At 48.4% G+C, this 22,291-nt stretch overlaps 1 long non-coding RNA gene across 1 annotated transcript; it reads right to left on the bottom strand.

Annotated features, from left to right (window-relative positions):
* Window positions 1–1,547: 1,547 nt before the first annotated feature.
* LOC116788598 lies at window positions 1,548–20,665 on the bottom strand. Its single transcript, XR_004357697.1, has 5 exons — window positions 20,579–20,665; window positions 17,728–17,918; window positions 3,647–3,798; window positions 2,677–2,733; window positions 1,548–2,037 (listed from the first exon to the last, which is right to left on the bottom strand). It is a non-coding gene; the product is annotated as an uncharacterized LOC116788598 (long non-coding RNA).
* Window positions 20,666–22,291: the final 1,626 nt, after the last annotated feature.

Below are 22,291 nucleotides of genomic sequence, written 5' to 3'. Positions count from 1 at the left end.
TTTCACCGCACTGCCTCTGATCACAGATTTTTTAGTGATTTTTTTTTTTTTTTTGGGGGGGGGGAGGTGGGGGTTGCGGAGAGCCCACGGGGTGCGTGGGGGGAGCGGGGATGGCTGGGGAGGCTGCGGGGGAGCATGTGCGGGAGCCAGGGTGTTGGAGCGGGCTCCCAGCCCTTGGCTCCCGGTAGCACAGTCAGTTCCTCCAGTGTGTGCTATTGACCTGCATTGACGTCATTGCGTCATTAGGTCTCCCTTAGAAACACTGACTTTCAAAAATAGTATCAAATTAATTCAACTGGCAGAGAGAAGCCACTAGCTGGAATGAGCCATAAAACTCCAGAATCTTCAGCCCGGCTTTGCTGTGCCAGCCCACCCTACCCCCCCCCCCCCCCCCCTACACCCCCCCTCCCCAGCCAAGCGGGCAGAAATCAGATTGTATGGAAAATACCACCGATGGAATAAAAAAAGAGAGAAAAAAAAAAAGGAGGGGGGAAGAGGGAGACCAAATTAGATTGCAAACCCTAGACCAGCCTCTCTCCCTCTCTTTCCTTTTTCTCTCCCTCTCCCCTCCTTTCCCTTTTCTGATCTAAAAATATCCCCCTTGCTTGAGCTGACTGCAGTATCTTTTGTGTTGCATCTTTCTGTTTTTAGCCTTTGCATGAGCCATTGAAGGGTGGCCTGCAAGAGATCAGAAGCACAAGATATTGATCTATCGATACCCTCTGGGGCCAAGAATTAATTTTAAATGAAAGAGCTGCACCTTGATTTTGGCAGTGGGTGGGTGGGCAGATGACAGGGGTTATTTTAGGATACCATTCACATTCTATGAAGCTGCAGCGTCCACTTTCTCCCTCTAGATTCATTTTAAAAATATCCTTCCTTCCTCACCCCACCTCTCTCACGTGGACCTGTGGGCAAGCACATGTCACCCCCATTCATACAAACACAATGCAACAGAGCAGCGGTAATTTGCAGAGATGGTACATTCACAAACAGCAACCCAGTCGCTTTAATGCAGGTTGATTTCACAGAAAGGACACCGCAGCCCAGAGGAATTTGATTAGACTGGTGACTTAAATTTGCAAGCTGCTTATTTGCTTCTTTATTGTCTTCGCCCTAACTTAGCAAAACTGATTTAATCTCTCTTTCTTTCTTTAAAAAGAAATAGGAGGAAAATTCTGTTTACACTGTAGAGGGAAGACCTAAATCTTAGAACCAGTGGTAAAGGACAGTAAAAAAACATTGATGGTGATCAGCTTTCAAGTGCTTTGCATCAAAGCACACACCCATGGCCAGATACAGCTATATCTATCCATGACCTGTGCTATGCAGAGCTGTGCATACGTACCACATAGCAGATCTAATCCTGCAACATTCACAGTTCAGGAGAGTGTTTAAGGCTTTTTTTTTTTTTTTTAATCGGTGAAAGTATTCAGGAACAGAGGCACTGTGCTAGACAGTAATAATTTGCAAGATCAGGCCATAAATAGGACTCTAGCCCTGCAAACATTTATTCACGTGCCAAGTGTTAAGACTGTGACTAATCTAATTTGAAATCAAGGGGATTACTCATAGTAGTAACGTTAAACTCATGCATGTTTGCAGGATCAGGGCCTAAATGATTAATCACCACTGCAGCTAGGCACTATTGGGTACACCATTTATTACTTACGATACTTCAGCACTGTACACACTCAGATCCATCCCAGAGAGTGTGCATTGCTCTACCATAGTGAAGAATGAGCATCATGTTCTGCTTAACAAGGAAGTATGCAATATACCTCGATATTCTCATGCTCCATCTGATTTTTGCAGTACTAATGAACCTCCCAGAGGCCCTGGATAAATATCACTTGGGGCAAATTTGGAGTCATTTGAGCAAGAAGTTGCAGATGCACAGCCTGCCTGAGATGGGCATCTCACACATCCCTTTTTTTCATGTAATGGCTACACATGTACTGTAGCTGGAACTGTATCTGCAGACTGCTGATGACTCCAAGAGTAGCACTGGTGTGCACAGAGGCTCCACTCCTAGTTCTGAGGGACAAATAGGAAAAGAATGAAAGCACGGCCATTATATGAATCATTCGTTCACTCATTCATCCATCTTCGTATCACTATTGATGATGGCTATTATTATTATTACTATTAATTTTTAAAAAGAAGTTTTGGTCCTGCTCAGACTGGTATGTTCTTGGATATTAATTTCTGCTGGTGCTCTGCAGTGGTGATGACACTCTGCTGCAAAAGTGACTGACCTTTGAGCTTGGGTCCCCACATCAGCTTGTGGCAAACTATCAAATCAAAGAAAGTGAGGTGAGGTGCACATGAGCAGTAAGATGTGCTGAAGCAAGAAGGTTTCAAGGCAGCTTGCTGGTAAAATAACTAAGTGATCTCAGGTGACATGAGGTGTTGGCTAAACCTGAGCTGCACCCATGCACTATGCAGGGTGACTTCTCTTGACAGCTTTTGGGAACAGAGTGATGTACAAGTTTCTTGTGTTTTACAAGAGCTCCTTTTGTCCAAACCCCACTATCTCTCATTTAAAAACAACATTTGTGAGTTCTCTAAAATAAACAGTCCAATGTTGTTTTAGAAACGTAAGTAGTCAGGAAAAATCAGCAAGGACTAAGTGGAGGAACATAGAAGACAGTTAAAAAAACAGGATTAGTTTACCTGGAACAAGCAAAGTGAATGCAGCCAAAGAAAAACAAGCAATTTGGTCATCTATGCCTGTAAGTCACAGATAAAAAAAAATCCTTTTAGCACAGACTGTTCTAGAGTTTCTAAATTTTTTACTTTCTGGGGGTGCTTAACAGAGGGAAAGCTTTGGGGCACGTGTGCTGACTGAACAGGGGCAGGCTGGGTTAGTTGGATGCAGAAGGGAGAAGGGTCTGGAGTAGAGCACAGGAAGAAGAGTATAGGACTGGAAAGGCAAAAGCAATTAGAGGGGGAGGCTAGAAGGCAGCAGGCAACAAAGACAAGGGAGTAGAGCTGAGGCCCTAGCCCAAAAGTATGATGAGAGGCCTGGTGGAGAATGAAGGCCAGGTAGGCTGTGAGGAGAGTGAGCTAGAAGCATTCTCCTTTTCCCTCTGTGTAAGCAGAGTATGTTAGTTAGAAGGGAATTCTGCTTGGCACCAAGCCTGTCTCTGGCCAGAGCCACCTGGAGCTGTGCAGACAGTGTTTTCCTTCATGTGGCTCTTTTGCTTGACCAAGAATGAGCCTCTGAATTTCCAGAGCTCTCAACCTCCTTCCCAAGGGCTTCCCTTCCCCAGGAGCAGCCTGGGGCTGGACCTTGGCCATCCTGCACCTGGTACGCTCACACCTCACAGCACTGCCCCGCTCCTTGTTGTCCACAGGTATGTCAAATAACCTCCATGTGAGGAGTGGAAAGGAGAAGGGTAAAGTGTGGGAGGAAACAAGGGAGGACAGCTGCAAACAATGCATGCATGGAGAGGAAGGGGAGGGTGTCAGAAGGTATGGAAGTACAAAGTGTGAGCATAATGGAGGGGATTTGAGAGGACCTGAAGCACTGTAGGGGAGTAAAAAGAGCCAAAAGGAATGTGGTGGATGAAAGAAAGCAGTGAAAAGAAGTGAGAGAAGCTGAACAGTTGAGCTTTACAAACTTCATAACCAATATCCATACCTCACAGGGCTTTGGAGTGCTTTGTTTCAGGTCTCTTGCTTGTCATATGTGCTCCCTTCACATTTGTCCTCTCCACCTTTCTAAGTGTAGTTATGGCTCCAGGCTACTCCAGAGTCCTTCCCCAGCTCCTCTTTGGAGTTTCATGCTTGTACCTGCAAACACAGGAGCATAAAGAGGGAAGCAGTGTGCAACACAGTGAACCAAATCCAGTGTGAGGATCCAGGCTCTGGACATGGAAAAGGTTGCATTTTTCTGTGGGTGTGTATGTGTGTGTGTGAATTGAAAAATATTTGATATCCCAGAACTTTGCTTAGAGGGAATTAAATTTTCTTCATTTCATTTCAAGAAGTAGAGAAGCAGAGTGAGGGTGAAAGCAAGCAAAGAAGAGACACAATTTTGTTGCACACATTGCTGTTTGCAATGCAACTTCAACTCTGCCCTTTGAGTGCTGTACCACAGCAGGGCCCTCACCCACCATCGCAGGCACACTGGAAACGAGTATGGAGGTCTCTTGGACAGAGTCCAATGTCTCCCTTTCTGTGGTAAAGCACAAGGCAAGGTGACACAAGCAAACAGGTGCAAGCTTGGCTTGGCTTCTGTTCAAGTGCTGAGCCTACATATAAGACACTAAAAGATATCTTGACTTTTCCCTTTCTATATAGATTCCTTCAGTGAGATGGCCTCGCTCACCTCCCCCAGTGACCAGGAGATCATACCGCTAGGCTGTGGACAATTCCTGCAGCAAGGGATTACTATGGGCACATTGGCTAAATCTCTGTTGGCAAACCAAAAAAACCGTGCTCCATCTCTCAACATAGACCTTGCACTGTATCACGGTATCAGCTATTCCAAGCTGCTCCAACAGGTAATCAATACAGCTACAGTCAACACACTCAGAATAGAGGCAGATAAATGTCGGATTTCCGGTTTGTTGTCTGTAATTCTAATAACAGCACATCCGAAGAGAGTGCCTCAGGTCTATTTATTAGGCTCCTCACTTTTTGCCATGCCATTTCTAGGAGTTAATGCCAGCAACTCACAGTTAAGACTGTGTTGGGAAGGGATATTTCTTTTGGCATTTCATTGTTGACTTCTTAGACATCTCAGTCTTATGACTACTGGAATTTTCTAGAAGAGCAGGGAGACACCACACCACCTGCGCAGCAACAAATGTTCTGAGCACTAAATAATAGTGAAAAAAAAGCAGTTCAGTGCATAAAGTGCTTTGTGGTTAAGTATAGGAGAGCATGCTGCACACAAAGAGATTGCAGTCTAAATGGGGAACTGTGCAAAAAAGAACAATTAGAAAAGGGGAGGGAGGATGGACAAAGTAAGTTACCAAATTTCATGGTGGGTGGGACAGACACATCTTGCTATTTTCAGCTTTTAAATCAAATTGGCATCCTGTGTTTAAAGACTTCTCGGAACTACTGCAGGAACTTCAGTCCTGGAAGAAGAACCAGGAGATTTTCAGTCTGGATAGGCTTCATGGCATATGGCTTTAGGGATATTAGAGGCTACAGGCTACACAGGCATCACAGCACATGAACAAGTGGCTGTGTCTAGCCCCAAGTCACAGGAAGATGTCTTTTTTTCCCATGCAGGGAAGGGCTACCCTCTCAATTTGCAGTCCAAAGGGAAATTTCAGGTCTGCACAGAGTGCAGAAGGATTTATCAGGAATTTAGCAAAAGCAAAATCATGATCAGCTATAGCACTACCAGAGGCCTGAAAAACTGTAAAGACAATAAGAGGTTACAGTCCTGCATCCTGCCTAACCAATCATGTCCCAGGGGCAAGCCAGACTTCCCAAAGTCTTGCCCATGCCACATATAAAATGTTGAATGGAATGGTATTGCTGTCAGCAGCATAAAGTAGTCACACAGTTTCTGACAGGAGACTCCTATGCAGCAGCCTTGCATGTCATGTCCCAGGCTTTAGAATACTTGAGGCTGGGTTTGTTCCTGCCGATTTCCCCAATAAATGTTATACACACACATCACTGTTGTGTCAGAGCATCTTTCATGACAGAAAGCCCTTTGCATGTTTATTTCTACCTCTCCTGAATTTAGCCAAAATTCTCAGAGAGGCCATTTTGGGCTATCTCATTCAAGAGATAAATCTGTTTCATACTACAGGTAAATCCAGTCTGCTTCCCCTCTTCTGTTTTGTATAAAACCTTGCAGCACTTATGTCTTGCACCAGTGCAGGGGGAAAGATGGAGATAGAGGGCAACATGATCTTCTGACCTGCATGACAGGGCTTTTCCTGCCTTTTTAAAATGAAGTGAAGGGGCTTGAAGGCTGAATCATCAAAGTTAAACAATGATGGCTGTAGGCCTGGCTCTTCCATGCCTGGTTACTCAAGAAGGTGCTTCCTGGGACACATCAGCTTGTCACTATGGAGTAATCCTATACCTCCTCTCTTTGTGCTGTAGGGACAGTGCTGGTACTTTCTTTACTGCCTGGCTTTTCCCCTCCCCTCCCCACCAAAGAAAGGAAAGGGAAACAGGGAATAACCTGGGGAGTGGGGTGAGACACACCCTCTGCAACCCTGTCCCTTATTTCAGTGCAGTCTGTAGGGACTGGTGGAAGACCCCAGTGTATGCTGGCTAGGCACAGCCTACAGTGAGTGAAGGTCTGACTGCATTGCCCTCACAGTTGGAGGAGAAGGTTTGCAGAAGAAGGAGCTGAGCTCGCAGGGCAGGCAGAATGAGGTTTGCCTCCCCATTTCTGATATTTCTCAGGACAATCCTGATCAGTCCTCTTTTGTCAAATTCATCCTTGTCTGAACTCCACTGCGGTCACTGGAATTACAGATGATGAGCTGCACATTTTGACTGGGAAGTTGTAAACTGACTCCCAGTACACCTGCCTCCATTTTGGATTGAGAAGATAGGACCCTTAAAAAGCCAACAAACCAAATATTTATTGTGACATGCTCAGACAGAAAAACTTCTGCTCATCTCATATTTTCTTTTTTCCATTGCATTGGAAAATCTGTTTGAAAACAAGACTTCACAGTAGTCTTTAGCAGTTCCTAGTTCCTCTAATTCATCAGAGTACTCACAGACACTGGAGACTATAGCAGGGCTGGGTGCATCCCCAAGGGTCCTGGCTCCCTGTTCAGTGCTTAGCCCCATTTCTCTTCCCTCTCCACTGGTTGTCCTTTGGTGAAACTACCCAAGCCCCAAAACAGCGCTGTAGGGCAGGAAGAGACAGTAGAAGCTGGGGAACTTACCGTGGTGAGGATGAGTTCAGCTACACCAGTCTAGGAGATGCAGGTGGATGTAAAGTTTGCTTAGAAATAAATATTCTATGTGTAAATATCCTTATTAGCCATTAGTCTCTTGTACCGTCTCACCTAGTGAAGGAATTAAAAATGTTTGGCAGCTGAATGCATTTGCTACAAAACCTTAAAAAAACCAACAAAGCATCCCCAGAGCCAGCTCGAGCCTGTGACTGTCGCTAACATCCTCCCGGCTTTGGCGTTACCATTGTAATTCCTTTCAGTGGAGTTTGGGAGCAGAATTAGGCTCTCTGACTCTCCCCTCACCAGAGCTCCCTGCTTCAGCAGGAGAGAGGTGCAGAGACACCCCGGATGCATTTTAGGGCCCTGCCACTCCTCCCCATCTCTCTGTTCCCCTGCTCACAAGCCCCCCAGCCAAGCTCCCCCGTCACTACCCGTGTGTTCTCCAGCGGCATTAACTTATGCACACACCATTCACCAATTGTTCAGCATTTTTGTCAATGAAGGCACATTTTATGAATTAGAAGAGCACATGCCCCCTTGTGGCTTGACTTCGCTCCCTGCTCCACGCCGCCAGCCCCTTCCGCACCCCAGCGGGGGGACTCCGGCACGGGGAGGCTTCGCTCAAACCCGCACATGAGTTAAAAATAGCCCACGGCATCCGAAGAGATGGCCGAGGTGTTTGAAGGATGAGCTGGAGGGACAGCATGCACAGAACCACCCCCCCCTCCCCCCCCCAAAAAAAAAAAAAAGGCAGTAGCTTGAGGAGTAGAGGGATATTTATTTCTACAGGGTTTTAAGAAGGGTTTAGCTAATTGAATTGAACTGAAAAGCAAGACAGCTGACATATATGCCGAATGCAATCCTCTGTTCATCCATGGAGTAGGTACAGCACAGCAAATGGCTTCTGCCTGACCTATATGGCTCAGACACTCGCTAGAGAGCGTGAGTGGAGCTGATTCTTCACAGCCTTTTCTCTCCTCACCCCTTCCAGTCCCTAAAACAGGATTTTCTGGGGTTGGCAATGGTAGCAGTTTAATTACAAGAACCAGCTTTTACTGAGCACTGAAATGAACCCCATGACCTAGTCCACAGATCCTGAGAGGATCCGGGTACAACACTTTGATTTGGGAAACACAGGATTAAAGACCAGAGGAGAAGAAGCAAGACTGATAGTGCACAAGCCACCTATGGACCTCATTTACAATCAGGGTCACATCCTGCAGTTGTTATTCCTGGCAAAACTCAATGAGATAGAAACCAGAACAAACCTCCAAAAGCCAGCAAGAGGCTTGGCATCACAGGTTGTGGGATTGCCATCTCTGGGATTGTGGCTTGGGTTAGGAACCAGGAATGCCAGGGATCTGATTCCAGCTATCATATCACTCCTTTCCTCTGTAAAATGAGTATTTAGTTCTCCACCTCCTGGGGGCTATGTGGCTGAATTATTGATGGTAGAAGGTGAAAAGCAATAAACAAGAAATCAACCAAATTGCTAGCATGAGGGAAGAACAGGTATTAATATAATTACAAAAAAAAAATAAAATAAAATCATTGTTCCTGCAAATGTGGGAAGGAGTGCTGTCTCACGGTTACTGGAAACAGGGAGAGGCAGGACTCCCGGGCTGCAATGCCAGCTTGGGTGCAGCAGGTTGTTAGGCTCGAACTAAGCACTCAGGTCAGTTTGGTCTTTACTTGCAGTTGCACATTCTTTGGTCATGGATTTCCTTGTTATTTTGGGGGCAGCATCTTGCGCTGTGGTGCCCATGGGCAGTACTGTAAAGAGACAGGATGCTACACATAAACACACATGCACTTCTGCATGTGTACATTTGCGACCACTTCCACCATAACTGTCTGTCTACATCATTAAAAACATTCTGGGGTTGATATCTTACCTTCTTGTCCATACACACAAAGACCTTGATCATGATTAGGGCCTCTAAGAACGGACATAATAAGAGTTTAAAAATACAAGCATTAGTGGGTGTTATGAGTGACCTTTGTTTCCTCTGCCTTAGACAGAAAGCCTTGTTTTTCAGTAAGCCTTACACAGTCTTATATAGCTTGCGGGATTTTTTACTTCATGTGACTGTCAGTTTAAAATACTTGGGTGGAATATTTAACTTGAATGCTTTCCACCTTCTCCTCTTATTCTTTGCATGAAGCAACACAGGTTTCTTCTACTGAGTGAGCAGAGTGTCTCTAATATAAATGGTGGCAGATAAATGTGGAATTGCTGTGTATTCTCCTTCACAGATCTTGGTTCAAAATATTCAGTCTAGCCAAGAAAGCCCCTTCATACATGGGGAGAGCTGGAGCCAGTAAACTAGATCCTCTCTCTTTCCTCCTCAGTAGTACAGAAGCAAGAAGTTTGCTAAGATATCTTTCTTGGGGCCAGGGTCCAGCTCCACTGGCTCCCAAAAAGAGAAGGGTAGGCAACGCTTGCATAAAAAGTTGTAACCACTACCTTTTCACAGGAACAAATTACCAGGACTGCAACCCAAATTTCACTGATATACTTTTTAAAGGTGAAACACACAAGCTTCTGCTCAGGAGAAGGCAAAGACGTTTTTGTCTTCCCAGATTTGGAGCTCCTGTTAGAGATGTCTGAAGGGTTAGTCCAGTTAGCAAAAATATCCTCAGGATACAATATAGCCCAAAATATCTTTGGTTCTCCATGCTACAAGGAGGTAACTCCACTAAGTTCCTTGTGTCATGCCCACCCAGTCCCCATCAGACTGACCTGATGCAATAGGAGCTGGGGGTGCTCATGGCTAACCCCGAAGGGCACTGGAAGCCCCCACCATCACTTGTTGTTCGCTGGGGAGAGGGTCTAGTCCTACTGCTGTTGGCCACCACCACTTCCCAGTGCAGTTCAGAGGGTGCTTGTTCTTCCTCACCACATTTGCTCTGGTGTGGAGTAGGGACTGGGTCCCCTCTTTGTCTCACCTGGGATGGCTGAGATGAGAGTCCTTGCCTCCTCGTGCTGGGGGGAGCTCTGAAGAGGAAATTTGTTTTCCCCTTCCCATGTCTCTGGCACACCTGGTAGTGCTTGAGGGGGTGAAGCTCTTCAGGTCTTTGCATTGATGCAGCCTTAAACAGGGAGTGGGAGGAAGATGGCTGGTGATGGGCTGCAGAGCTCTTCGTACTGACGTTATTTCTGCATGATAGAAATTATGAATCCAGGTGGTTCATTCATTTTGGACCCAGCATTGGACGAGTGGATGGTAAGAAAATGCCGCATAAACTGGGCAAGGGTACAGATGCAGAGAATAAAACTATCCTATCTGTTACCCTGGTGTAAACCCTAGTGGGGTTGGAGCAGTCATATAGCCAGAGGTACTTCAGCCCACTGACAGCCACAGCTGTATTTCGTATTTTACCTCCCCTCCTTTTCAGCATCTTGTCACAGTGGGGATGTGACTGTCGGAGTCAGGCAGGGCAGGCAGCCTGCCACGGCTTGGGAATGGAGGTGGGCAGGGGCACCAAAAGTCGGAGCCAGTGGTGGGGGAGTGGGCTGCAGCGAGGGGGCTGCGACGCGGAGCATTTCCTGCCCCACTGCCGGGTAACTACATTTACCTTGGGGATGCCCGGGTTTGTAACAGGGTTGTTTGGAGCTTATTCGCCCCCCAGCACGTAGGACTTATGTGCCTGTATTTAAAAATAGACTCGAGCTCGGCAGGCCCCCGGTGCTGGGGAGGAGAGCAGAGGCTGAGGCCGCCCCAGCCCGCGTGGTGCCGCAGGGGCGCGGAGGGGAGCGTGCCGCTGATGTAACCGCGTGTGTCCCGGGGATGGGTGGGATGTGCTCTAGCACCGTGCTGGTTCTGTGTGCGGGGCTCACGTGGAGCCACTCCCGCAAGGTGGTGGTGTGGGGGTGCGTGGGGCATGAGGAGGCGGGGGGGCTGCCAGCGAGGCCAACCCGGCTCTGCCTCCCCCGGAGGGAGCACGGGGCGGGAGTATGGCTAAGCTGCGCTGAATCCCCTTTAAAAATCTGCAGTTCGGTGCCTTACTGGGTTTTATTTCTCTCTCCTGTTCCTCTCTCGCCCTGGAGTTCTGTAGTAGCCCTGAATTAGCATGTCACGTGTATGGCATGTGGAAATGAATCAGGGGCATGTGAGGAGGAGGAGGACGCCTATGTCTGTGTTTGCATCCAAGGATCTCCTCTCACTCTGTGTTTGCGTAGGTGTCTAGCTCCCTTCTCCCCCCTCCCATCCCTGCCTGCCTCTCTCTCCCTGCCTCCCTCTCATCCCTCCATCTGGCCAGCCCAGCTCTCCCTGCCAGCTCAAGCAATACCTCAAGCAGAAACTGCAGCTTATTCCCTGCACCCCGTTAGAAAAATAGGGTGGTCTTAGGCTCTGGACATGTACTAAAGGGAGAGCATGCACACACACTCCCAAATGAGAGCTCCCTTTCCCGCTCTCCCCCTTCCCTGGATTTTTGCTCCTTAGTCAGCTCCTCAAGCCCTGCAGACTGCACCAAGGGCAAGCTTATTAACGCTAACAACAACAGAACACAGCCACAAACAGAGCCCCAGAGCTGCCTCTGTTAGTGGGTAGGTTGCCTTCACCCCCTTTTAGGGAACTGCCACCAGCACATGTCTGCACATAAAACAAGGCATGAATCAAATCCACCCACGGGCAGGGGTGGGAAAATGTCCCCCGTGGGGCACAGGAAGCAGGCAGGACCCCCAGGGAGAGGGGCCAGGCACGGTGCGGGAAGCAAAGGCTCAGTGAGAGCTGAGTGGGCTGTAGAGAAGGCACTGAGACCCTCTTGGGGTGTTTCCACACACTTGTCATGGTTCTGCCTGTCTGCTGCAGCCAAGGTCAGAGCTTGCCACCCTAGAACAGCGATGATGCTGGGGAAGGGATGGGGAGCACACCCTAAACCCAGTCCCCGGTGGCAACACCACATAAGCCCAGCGTTCCCCAGTCCCAGTTATGACTCTTGCTGGACTAGTTGCCCCCCTCCCCATGGGTCAAACTCCAGTACTGCTCTTTTTTTAGATGCTCCTGCTGTACTGAGTGAGATGGGCTGTTTCTGCACTCCCCAAAACCCACTTCCCAAGAGGCAGGTTTTGCTCTGACCAGCTCCCAAGTACTCCCTGATCCCAGGTAAGGGTTGACCCAATATGATTTAATTCAAAGTCCCCATCCTATCCAGGAAGTAGCTACCTGACACATCCCTCCTCAAATCTCTCTCGAAACAATTTTTGATGTTTCCAGTTTCCATTCCCTGACAAGCACCTGACACAGCTCCCCTGGTTCACCTGCACCCTGCTCCTCTCCACCTTGCATGCCATGGTCCCCACTTTGCATACAACCTTTGCTTCACTCCCTCCCCTCCTTGACTTCCAGGCTTTCACCTGCCCTCCTCTCCTTGCCCGGGGCCCCGTGCCCTGCCCTGCCCCATGGCCTGCCCCATCCTGTTTTCCCCGGGGGGTGGAGGCGGCTGCTGCTGCTGCTGCTGCTGCTGGCAAGGTGCAGCCTAGTGTGGTGAGAGGCTATAAATAGCTCAGTAAGCTCCACTCTCATTGACACCGTTTGGACAGAGGATGGAAAAATAAACAAAGGAAACTCCAGGCTCTAAGCAGCAGATACATTCCTCGTGCTAAATAATGACAGATTTTCCTCCAAGGTGTGTGGGTAATATACAGATTGGTATTGGGAGGTGGCAGAGGGAGCAGAAATCAAAACAAATTATACACACCCAGTGCATGTCAATATTTTGGTCCCTCTCATTCTGCCCTGTAGTAGTTAAGCACACGCAGATTGCCTATATTTAGAAAAGGGTATATTTTTAAATACTCCGAGATGGAGATTGTTTCCATTAATAATGATGGAGCACATTGGAGGAGGCAGACCTGGTGAGGAGCTGTCCAATGTTGCTTTAGTGACATATAGAGGTCTGAGAGATAAAGGACAGGACAGGAGCAGAACAAATATTTTGAAATCAAGCAGTGATTACCCTGAAGTTTGCAGTTGTGTTGCTATTTTTACACAGGGGGCTGTTTGCACTGGGAGATTATTCACAGTTCCCTGGTGCAGAGACTCAGGCAGTGGGAGAAGAATTATATTATCAGGGGTTTATTTTATTTTGTGCCTTTTTTTTTTTTTTTAATTGAGGACAGAACATACACTGCAGCAGAAAGATTCAGCTTAGAATGGCTGAAAGAAGGGATGGACACAGAAAAAAAGTAGCATTTATTACTCAATTCTGGGATGCTAACTCAGCCTGGCTTAGGAAGGGCAGTGTCTGCATTTTAACAAAATACTTTTTTTCCCCCCCCTCCATCCTGTCATTCCCAAAATAGCCTCTCCCAATCTCAGTGTTCCTACAGGGATATTAATAGTGAATTTTCATTTATGTTATGGCAGGAGGTAAACAACCAAATAAGATCTGCACCATAACATGTGAGGAGCTAAACATGCTGAGTATTAAGAGACTGCCCAAGGAGCTTAATACGTGAAAAGAGAAGAAAAGTAATAATAAATATAAAAGGAAAAACCCCTTTGCACTTACTTATAGCTGGGTAAATGAAAGTTGAGTGACTCACCCAAGGCTATAGAGGTAGTGTGTGGCATTGTTGGGTCACAAAGCTAGTTTTTCCATCTTAGGGCAACACCCTTCATATGATCAAGCAGATGCTTCATTTTTTTTCTTCTAAATGTTTCCGCTTGGCTATTTCCAGACAGGATGGTTTACAGAAGCAGAAATCCCAGTAATTTTCCTATTACTCTCTCATGAAGGGACACCTGTCAGTCAGAGCTGCCTTCCCCATCTGATGTCCAGCATGGTGTGGGGGAGACAGCCCCAGCAGCCCTCCCGACTGTAACCCTTCCATGTTGCGGTCACTCCTGTGTTCAGTCTGGCTGTAGCTCCAGCAGCCCGATGAGTGGGCCTGGGATAGCAGATGCCTGTGGTCACGCTGGTACCACCCAGCCCTGGTGCTGGTAGGGCTGCCTGGTGGGGTGTCCCTCTGTGCCCTGCTGAGCTGAGTCAACCCTAGCCCAAAGCTCTCTCACTCCTGAGGAGGAGAGGGCAGAGAAGGCTCTAGCGTAGCTGTTTGGACACCTGGTGTGGGGAGCTTTAGCTCTTCCCCTGGAGGGCTGTCCCGGTGACACTGGGGAATCCATTCCTGAAGGGCCATGACCCGTCTCCCAACCCTACCTGCCAGTCAGGGTTCAGCCCCTCTCCCCAGGTACAACAGGCAGGAAAAGTCACCTTCCTCTGTGGCCTCCTAGGAGGAAGTTGGTCTTCATCAGCTATGGCAGTTACCTAGTTATTGGATATGCTCATGCAAATGCACCCCAATCTCCCAGGAAAACCCTTTCGGGCACCAAGTTTTTCCCAAACTTGTGTGCAGAGAGAACAGACATGGCCTGACAGGTAGAAAAGCATTGGGAACAGATGCTCCTCAGGCTTTCTCTTGCTTCTGTCATGGCCTGACCTGGGTAAGTCATGCTACCTCACGCAGCAGGAGTAGCTGGGTTAGTCACAAGGTGAGATAAATCAATGACTTATAAATGGTTCTGAACTCTCGGAGTAAATGAAAATTAGGTGATGGAAGATGCTGGAAAGTTTGGGAATGTGGGAGAGCTCCCAATCAGAGTCTTTTTTAACCTGTCCTGCATATACACGTGCCATACCGCTGGGAAAGGACAAAGCCCTTCTCCTTCCTCAGCTAGTCTTCACCAACTTCAGGGTGCAACTCAAGCTGTCATCTCACTGATGAGGACCATGGTGGTTTTTTTGCTTTTGTTATTTTTTATCTTGGAGTGTTCAGCCCACATATTTGAGCTTTTCCCTCACAACTTTCTTACAAACAGATATAGTGAGAGGCAACAAACTGAGCTGCCTCCTTTCTCCAGAGGGAGAGGAGTGGATAGAGGTGGGCATTTCAAACTAAGCCTACTACACTTGCTGAAAAAACTTCCCTTTAAATATATGTGTGGAGTTCAAATCTATCTTCAGCTAAACCTTTGAATGAAAAATAAGTTGACAGCCTCATTCCACCCATCTGATGCACAGGCAGCACACCCCACACGGATGAGCTGGGGATTTGGGGGAGAAGCAGTGGAGGGATTCCCATTAAGGAAACCCCGCTCACTGTCTGCTTGGGTAAGATGCGGGGGAAGGCTCCTCTGCTTCCCAGCGATATGAACATGAGATCAGTTGCCTCATGGTTGCATAACTCCCTCACTCATTTGGGAATTCATGTGTTATTCCCATTTAGAGCCACTAAGAAGAGACTTGATCTTTTAGGGGATAGGGGCTGAGAAGTGCAGCTGAGCCATGTAGTTGGACTATGTTCCCAACCATCCATCTGGCACTTCATGGAAACTCTTCTCTCTTCCAGGTTTCCTCTTCTAGGGAAATGGCTGCTTCACCTGAGCCTGGGGGTGGGAGTAAGTTAGCAAGTGTGCTGTGTGAGCCCCCCTGGGAAATGGGGCCACAACACAGGAACTGAATAGATTTGACCTTTTAGCACAACATGGCTGCAATGTCAGCATGCTGGTAAAGAGTGATGCAGCGTAGAAGATCAGCTATTTCTGTAAAACTAATCTTGCCCTTCCAACCTCCCTCTAGTCTGCTCCTTGGCAACAGAGGGTGGGATGAGATGGACCTGGTTTTAGAGTATGGCAGTTTATCAACATTTGCAGTTGTGCTACATTTGTATCTACACAATCAGAGCTTTGGAAGTACACTAATTTACTACAAGCTCTCTTCCCAAACCAAAATAGGCTCTTGCCTCCTCTTTATGTTTTAGTTGTGATGGCTCATCAAGCTAATGGTGGTGCAGACTGCTCTAAGGGAGTTGTCACAGAGTGGCAGAGCTGGAAGGCACCTGTATTGCTTTATCTAATCTATCCGTCCAGCTGGAGCAGAGTCAACCATAACCAACGTCATTCCAGACAGATGCCAATTCAACCTTTTTAAAGGCTTTGCCAGTATCCATTACCCCACAATCTCCTTTTCACAGAGGACCTCCTTGTGCTGCAGGGAGCAAGTTCAGTACTGGTCACACTCATGTCCTCAAATGGAGAATCTGGTTGGGCCTGGCCAAGGTCCATGGTCACACCACATAAAGTGGACTTCCATGCATTAGATTGTTAATCCTGGCAGGCAACAACCAGCTTCCATGTTAGCCCAGATTCATTAAAGCAAGTGTAGGTTGAACCTGCACCGCAGAGCTGTTAGTGTTGTGGGCAATATAACTATAATGAGAGGAAAAGACACAGGTACCTATATTACTTCTTTTGAAAGCTCTCTTGGAATCATGAAAACAAAATGGGGGTGTAAAGGTGCTGAAGAGAAATACAGCTATGGAAGACAGCTCCAAGGAAGACTTGCAATAGAGCGTTGAGGTATAGGATGACTCTTAGCAAGCACCAGGACTAAGATTTCTGTTGGCCTTGATGACAATAAGCCTCTAGCTGACAATGCAGGCTGCTGTCATGCTCTGATATAGCTACAGGGACAGTGGCACCATGCCAGCTGGGTGTTTTATTCATACTTTGCTACTTCTATAAAGATAGGCTCAAGTGACTCATATGTCACTGACCACATACCACACATTTAAAGTAATTGTCATGGATTTGATTTCTGGGGGTTAGGTTGTTGTTGTTTTCTTTCTTCCTTTTTTTTTTTTTTTTTTTAATATTAATTCCGTTCCCTCTACTCTCATCAATTTAATTACAGCTATGTAATCTGTAGATCTGTAAGGCTCTAGCATGAGGTTTCTGGCTATCAAGTTTCCATATTCACAATTAGCAAATGGAGACAAGAAGAGCAGCACTGGAAGAGAGGGTTTTAATTTAAGATCCTTAAGAGGATCTGTGATCCTGTTGTCTCATCACTAATAGGAGGGATATGGATGAGGAAGGTTTTAGGTTTCAAGCCCAAGTTTCAGGACACTTAAACCAGTATGAAAACCAGACTTTGTTGGACTTTCTGGAGGTAGAAAAATGGTAAGAATGAGGAGCATTTTAAGCTACCTTCTGTAGTGTTCAAGAAACATTGAAAAACACTGATGTCTTGTTGATCTTAACTGAGAAGTTCTCATTTCCTGTCAAATGTCGCTGGCCACTGACCTTCGAGCAGCACAAGCCTGAAATTACTGAAATTAATTTCTTCGCATTCTGATTATCAGCAAATGCTTTCTCCCTCTTTTCTCACCCATATCATGTCATAACACCATCACAGACATCTCTCTTGAACTTTGCACTTGCTCCTAGACAGATCCTCACAGAGGGCAAGGGCCTTAGGCATAGTTAAGTAGAAGACAAGAGCCTCAGAAAAATACAGCATGTCACCTATGGCGCTTCCCCCAGTACTTCTACACTGCACAGAGGTGTGGAGAGTGCAAGCACATTAAATACAGGGCATACTGATTAGCAACTTCATCCAGAAACTTGCTGACATGCTTTTGAGTTCAATATTGGTCTATCATACTTTCCATGCCATGTATGAAATGGTATGTCTCACACCACACTCCTGCAATGGTAGCTAAGGCATGTTCAACATAGTGTTGTCTCATTTTAGGATGAACTCCAAGTATAGATTCAGAATGGTACCAACCCAGAATTAAGAAAAGTAGAGGTGGTGTTTTGGGAAAAGATTTCAATTAAGTGATTGGATACAGCTCATGAACATTTTCCATTTCTGGAACAGATATGCAGACATGAGGAATTCCCTGCCATGAATCCCTTCTTTTCCCCTTTCTTTTCAGTGAAATTTTTTTTCATGATTTTGTCAAAGGGCAGTAGAGTGAAAGGTAGTAAATATTTTACACTTATTTCTCAAGGAAAACACTGTACCTGTTAAGACATACCCATCTCCAAGGATCCTGCCTCTGTCACAGGATTTTCACTGCCATCTCAGATGCTATGGAGCATCTTGCTCATGTCCTGTGCTGTACCACAGCAATGGGTTGTCAGGGAAAGAGAAAGGTGTGATGTCTACACACCTTCCTTGCAGACAACCAGTCAGGCACCCCAAGATGGTAGTTGTGTCCAGTCAGACCTGAAAGTAAAAAATGAGAGAATTCAAAATTTGCAGCTTATGGTGAGAAGGACAAGCATATATAGGCGATGCTATGCTTTAATTATTGCATTGGAAAAATTCTACACTGTTCTGAACTGTTCTTGCTGCAGCCACAACTGAGACCTTCTATGGGCTGTATCCCTGTGCAGGTGGTCTCATGGTGAGACTTGAAATTGCCCACAGATGCAGGGAAAAAAGAAATGGAATAAGAGCATGTGGTACATCGGGAAAAACATCAGACCTTCTCACTGTGCTTAAACATGGGACAGATGCAGTACCTGAAGCAAGTAATTTCTGTGTAATTCTCCCTCAGTGATGATGTTCCATTATAGAAATGAAGGATAAGGCAGATAGCCAGAAGCATGAATCTCCTGGTCCAGCATTGTAAATGGCAGTCTCCTAAAAAGGCAGGTGAAGGTCTGGAGGCTTGCAGCCTACATGTCCCTCCACCCTAATGTGGTATCAAAGATGACAAGAAGATGGAGGATGCTGTTGCATGTTTGATATTGCAGTGGTTTGGCACTGCAGGTTTGGGAAAAGAAGGAAACCTGACTTGAAGGTTAAAGTCAAAACTGAGGATCCCACCTCCTAATTTCTTTTCCAGGAATTGTCTGTTAGGTGGCTTTACACAAGTCCCCCCTGTGGTTCACTGCCCCTCTCTTTATGAGAGGGTTAGTTACTCCAGCTGTCTCCTAGGTGGGTGTACCTGAAGCTGAGTGAAGCAGTGGCTGCAAAGGGCTTTAGGAACCTCAGTTAAGGCATGAGGGTAGCAAAATATTAACCATTTGGTAGTAGACATGCAACAGACTCCCTTCTAGATATTTACTAGGAAAGCAAAGGGGAATATGACTCCTAGAGCTTCTCCTTGTTGTTTTCCTTTAGACTTCTGCTGCCTGTATCTTGTTTCTGCTTCACAAGGGAAATTTCTTCGGATCTGTCATACAGGCAGAAAACTCCTGGACCAGGATTGTGGGGGGTTTTTTTGGGTGGAGACAACTGCAGATAGGTACTAAGCCTGTACATTTTAATCTCCCTATCTGGCTAAATTGAATACATATATAGCACACAAAATGTGCTGCAAATTAGAAACTAGAAGGCTGGCTTTGTTGGGCAGGAGAGAGTTAATCCCTATGGGGTGCTCATGTACGTCAGAGCAGGTTCCTGTCTGTGCAGTGCTCAGCTAGGATTGAGAGCTTTTGTTCCTTGTTGTTTTTCATGATTTCTTTGCATTTAATAGTGTTTGGATTTTTAAAAATACATTTTAAAGAGCATTTCAAGCTGGCAAATCGGGGGGGCAGTCTGAGAACCCTGTACACTGCAGTCCCCTAAGATATTAAAGAACATCACAGACACAGGCAGGACAATTCCCCACCATGGCCATGGCTTGCCTTTAGTGCCTGTGCCACACCCTGCAGGGACAAGATTCCAGTTCATCTCCCATCACCTTCCAGGAGTCTGAGCAGGGACTAACAAACGGTGGTGGGATTAGGGGTGGCGATGCTTGCACCACCTCTCCAGCTCTGTCGTCCCTGTAGGTCTTCAAACAGGGAGCTGTTACCTGTCTCAGCGGGACTGTGACCATCAGATGAGAAACCCCAATGTTTCACTCCCAGGTTCTGAGTCAAGCCCAGCTCTAAGCATGACTCTCCTGTTTGATTTTTGACTGAATTTGAAACAGTTTGGAAGAAAGTGGTGTCATTGTTCTCCGAGCATGAATCCAGCCTGAAAGGTTTGAAACTGACAGAGCCTGAGGTGGTTTCTGTTCTGAATTGCAGACGTTTCAGGACAGATGCAGTGCTGGATAACAATGTCTCTGCCCCCTCCAGAGGCAGGAAAGGTGAGCAGGGAACTCCCTGCCAGTGGGCTGTCCCCTGGACTCTGGGAAGAGAGGCTGATGTGAGAAGCTGGAGGGCACGCAGAGGTGAGGGACTGAGCTGGTAAAGGAGCTGGGGAGGGTCAGCTTGAAAGCAACGATCGTGACATTCGTGAAATATATAAAGATTAGCCCAGCTGTGACTAAAGTTTTGGTCAAAAAAACAACCTACAGTGAAAGGAGATGGAATCGCAAACCGCAGCCCAAAAGGCGGATCAGCGTGAGGCTGCACAAAGGAGCGTTCCGTGGGCTGGTGGGATCGCCCGGAGAAACCTCCCGATAGGCAAACCCTTCCCTTACAGAATCCAGAGCTGAAGCGGGTAAACCCTCAGAAATGCAGTGCTGGGCACCACCTGCCCAGGAGGGGATCGCCGGTAACACCGCTCCGCCCCCGTGTTTCCACTCCGGGCACCCGCATCCCTCGTGTTTCAGACTGTGTGGGTGGGAGGGAAGGTTCCCCCTCAGCCCTCGGGGCGCTGCGGTGCCAACGGGGGAGCCGGGCCGCCCCCAGGGCCGTTCTCCGGGCGGGGATGCGGGAACGAGCGGGAGGTTTCGCCGCAGCCGGAGCTGTCCCCGGGACCGGGTGGTTCCAGCGGGGCCACCAGGGAAGTGCGGGCGGCCCCGCGCAGAGGGGAGCTCAGAAACACCCCCGCAAAGCCTGCTGCTCCTACAGCGCTGCCACGGGGGCTTCCACAGCCAAAAAGGCCACAACTCCCCAGCCACCCCTCACCCCATCCCAACAGACGAACCCGGGCCGAGGCCGCACCTCGGGCAGGGAGGGGAGCGCGGGCGGCGCCGCTCTCCGGGGGCAGCGCCCTCCCGGCTGCGCTGTGGGCCCGGGTGAGGCCCCCTGGGTGGCCGCAGGGGTGACATCGCCACCCGCGCTCCGTGCGGGGGCAGAAGGCGGCGGGGGAGCCCTGACGGGAGCCCCGGTCCCGCCGCGGCGGCGGGCGCTGCCCCGCCCGGCCGGCCCGGCCCTTGCAAGCCGGGCTGCGGCTGCCACCTGCCGGCAGAGAGGGGAAATGCGCCTCCCGCAGCCCCCGACCCTTCCCGGGCTCCTCTCGCCGCCCCGGACCCTGCCCAGGGTTCCCCCGCCCCCCGCCGGGGCCGCCGAGCTGCGGCGGGAGCAGCTTTTGTGTCTGGCGGCGAAAGGTGCCGGCTCCAACCCCTCCCTGGACGGGGACAGACCGGGACATCTGTGGCACGGACACCCCTTTCCCCTCCCAGCATGAAAGGCTCCGGCCCAAGACGTGAGTTCATCACGAAACTGGGGATACTGGAGAATCGGCGTTGCCCTTGCCGAGTTGCCCAGTGTCCACGGCATACACACGCCCCACTGGCAAAGCCTGTCCGGGAAAGGAATATAGAAGACAGAGAGGTGCCATGAATCAGCAGCGAGGGGCTCGATACCGGGCCTCCTGGGAGGGCAGGAAGTGTGTTGTGGGGATACCCAGGAGGCTCCAGCGCTGCAGGTGTGTAGGCACAAAACTGCACTACTAGGGATTCACAGGGCCAAAGCTGGCACATGGAGACAGGCAGAACAAAAACTGGGACCTGGGAAAGTGATTCTGTCAGTGGAAGACTAAGGCTGTGGTGGTAGAGGAGGGGGACAGGTGGCACAACTACAGCTCACCAAACCTGCTGTGCCCAGACTGGCAAAGAGCTGCGAGATTGTCACATCACTCTGGTTCTCCCAGGGAAGATGCTGGGACAGTCTGTGGGATGGGATAGGAGAGGGGTACTGGGATGGGACAATTCTTACCTGCTCCTAGTGGGGCAGACCATCCATCCAAGTCCAAATATGTCCAGAGAGGAGGCAGTACTAATTTTGTCCTTGGCTACTTCTCATCTTTTCTTCAGCCGCCTATTCGTTAACTTAGAGGTACAGGGAATAAAGCATGACAGTGCTGGAGTGCTTCAGTATCAGTAATGGCGCTTTTCCTGGCATGGAGAAAGGCAGAAGCACGGCAAAGGTGAGGGAGGTGGTGGGAATTGCCCCACAAGCCACTGCTCACACCTCTACCTGCTCCTCAGCCCCTCTGGCTACTAGGTGGGTGACAGAAACAGAGCTGGAGGGGGCTGCAAAAGGGAGCAGACAGCGACGCTGGCTCTCAGCCCCCAGGTGCTCTTCCCTCTTCTTCCTCCCACTCCTCCCACTTTCCTCCAGCTGCTGGTGCTGCTCTTTCCTCCCACACACCAGCTCTGAGAGGCTGGAGGAGACAGTAGGGAACAGGGGAAGCACTTGGAGGCTGACAGATGCCACTGCCTGGTTTCTTTCCAGAGCCCCATCTTCCTTGGACCTTCACTGTCTCCTCCATTTGCTCAGTGTTGGCAGCAGTGCTTGCAGAGGTGGCTGAGCTGCATGATGTGAGTGAAGTGGGGCATAGAGAAATGGAGGTGCCTGGGAGCTAAAGCTGGTCACTGCAGCCCTGTGAAGAAGTCACTTTGTTGTGAGGAAGGGAGGACTGATTAAAAAAAA

Source organism: Chiroxiphia lanceolata, chromosome 6 (assembly GCF_009829145.1).
Source record: "Chiroxiphia lanceolata isolate bChiLan1 chromosome 6, bChiLan1.pri, whole genome shotgun sequence".
Classification (NCBI taxonomy): Eukaryota; Metazoa; Chordata; class Aves; order Passeriformes; family Pipridae; genus Chiroxiphia; species Chiroxiphia lanceolata.
Note: the sequence above shows the minus strand (reverse complement) of the source record. Positions and strands in the feature narration are given on the sequence as shown.